Raw genomic sequence first — 2,842 nt, 5'->3', positions numbered from 1 at the left:
TCTGCCCTTTACCAATCCAGCCACGGGCCCATCCATCTGGCCCATCAAGACTCACTCTCATTTCATCAGTCCATAAAACCTTAGAAAAACCAGTCTTGAGATATTTCTTGGCCCAGTCTTGACGTTTCAGCTTGTGCGTCTTGTTCAGTGGTGGTCGTCTTTCAGCCTTTCTTACCTTGGCCATGTCTCTGAGTATTGCACATCTTGTGCTTTTGGGCACTCCAGTGATGTTGCAGCTCTGAAATATGGCCAAACTGGTGGCAAGTGGCATCTTGGCAGCTGCACGCTTGACTTTTCTCAGTTCATGGGCAGTTATTTTGCGCCTTGGTTTTTCCACACGCTTCTTGCGACCCTGTTGACTATTTTGAATGAAACGCTTTATTGTTCGATGATCACGCTTCAGAAGCTTTGCAATTTTGAGACTGCTGCATCCCTCTGCAAGATATCTCACCCCTCTGCAAGATATCTCACTATTTTTGACTTTTCTGAGCCTGTCAAGTCCTTCTTTTGACCCATTTTGCCAAAGGAAAGGACGTTGCCTAATAATTATGCACACCTGATATAGGGTGTTGATGTCATTAGACCACACCCCTTCTCATTACAGAGATGCACATCACCTAATATGCTTAATTGGTAGTAGGCTTTCGAGCCTATACAGCTTGGAGTAAGACAACATGCATGAAGAGGATGATGTGGACAAAATACTCATTTGCCTAATAATTCTGCACTCCCTGTAAAATAAACACCACCAAGGTTTGAGAAGTACCAATATTCAGTGATTTGAACTTTAACAACAGAAAATTAATGAGACATATGATGATAATTCCTTTCTTTCTCTCTCTTTTTTGTAATCCATATTTGACAATAGCACAATACATCTGGAAATTCTGTTTTTGTTGTGCCAGCCCAATATTGTTATTGGCCACTCCTATGAAAATATTCTGGAGGCCCCTGATTAAAACATGGCCTTATGTTGACATTAGACTCCGGAAGCGGAACAAAACTAAAATCTTTAACACCTTTTGGTGGACAATACACCGCAGTGCAGACGATTGAGAAAGCAGAGTTTAGTTGAAAAAGCTGCATTACAAAATTGAGGAAGAAGAAAAGTGACCGTTGCCAAAAACAATATTTGGATTGAAATACTGAAGTTATCCCTCCACCTTTGCCAGTGATCCTGGAAGACTATGGGATGAAGCCAAATTTCCATCAGAAATATGTAATGCAGGTCTGAAGAGGTAAAGAGGTAATTTAAGACAAAAGTATTGTTTGCTGATCTGGTGTTTCAGCAGAGCCATCCGAAGCATGCTAGTACTAACGTCTCTGAAAGTTTCTCTGATTCACGCCACCTCTGTGTGACTCCACACTATGACAGGTGGAGCCAGTAGGGAAAGATGGCAACACGGATGCAATAGTACAGTGTTTAATCGGTCTGGTGGATTTCAGGTAGGTTCTGATGTGTATCAAGATGCTGCCCTTTGTTCCCTATCTTTTTGAGCGCTTCGTAAGGAGAAACAAGAGTGGTAGGTGTTCAGCCAGTAGTGGAGGAAGATTTCTGGCTTATTTCTAAGATAAAACGTTTGTGGTTTAACTGGAAGAAGACTCGGGAGTGTTTGGGATTCATAAATTAAGGGCAACAAAAAAGAAGAAAAATAACAGAGGAACTCAGATAGATGCCTTGGCATGCACACTGGTGCCATCTTACCCACACACCTACACTAGTGCTCCCTGGTATTGCATTAAACAAGCTGTAAAATTGAGATATACGAAGTTGCTCATTTTCCTCAAAGAGATTCTGGAAAATCATCAGGTGACTCAGGAGGGGAAAGCGGTGCTCTGCCTACACTGTGTATAGTGCAGGTGGCTGCTGACTTTGACTGAGGATATTGTTGGGCGGTGTAAGGAATACCTCCCTAATCCCATGTCTTCCATAGAGGAAGCACAGTCTGGGGACGAGGAGGATGACTCGTCAATAACCGTCTCAGTGACCTCACCCCCGGAGCCCTGCTACAACTTCTTAGTGACAGGGCTGCTGGGGTGGATGAGATAGACCCTGAGTTTCTGAAGGCTCTGGATGTTGTAAGGCTGTCTTGATTGATTTCTCTGGGAAAGTCTATGACAGGTTGCTGGAAAGGAGAGTTCCAGGATACAGGATCCTCTGATACAGCAGGAACAATGTGGTTTTCGTCCTGGTCATGGAACACTGGACCAGCTCCTTACCCTCTCTGGGATGCTTGGGGTGCATGGGAGTTTGCCCAACCAGTACACATGTATTTTGTGGACTTGGAGAAGGCACTTGACCGTGTCCCTTGGGGTGTCCTATGGGAGGTGCTTCAGGAGCATGGGGTGTCTGTTGCTATGAGCCATGCAATCCTTATACAACTATTGGAAGAATTAGCTTTACATAGCTGTCAATAAGTGGGACTCATTCCCAGTGGGTGTTGGACTCCTCCAGGGCTCCCTTTGTTACTGAGTCTGTTCATTATTTCTAAGGACAGAAATTCTACTTGTAGTCAGGTGGCACAAGGCTTCCATTTGTTGACCAGATTTTTCTTCCTTTCAGCTGATTGGTCGATCTAATGTCAATCACAAATGTAACAGTCCAATAAGATAACAGATGGGTTTGGTTGTCGGAGTGGTCAAAACCCGTACTTGCAAGTTGAAATGCACACACAGCCGGGGAACTCAAGCACAGAGTTTTTTCCTTTGTATCTGTAACCAGACCTTAACAAAAAAAACTCTAACTTGTGTAAATATTTTTTACAAACTCAAATCGTTTTTGCACACACACAAATTGGCATCCAAAGATGCGCAAAGGTAAAGGCTTCAGATATTTTGGTTG

This window comes from Rhamphochromis longiceps, linkage group LG2 (assembly GCF_057381845.1).
Source record: "Rhamphochromis longiceps isolate RC_006_pf linkage group LG2, R_longiceps_female_GT1.1, whole genome shotgun sequence".
NCBI lineage: Eukaryota > Metazoa > Chordata > Actinopteri > Cichliformes > Cichlidae > Rhamphochromis > Rhamphochromis longiceps.
This window is presented reverse-complemented; position numbering follows the sequence as displayed.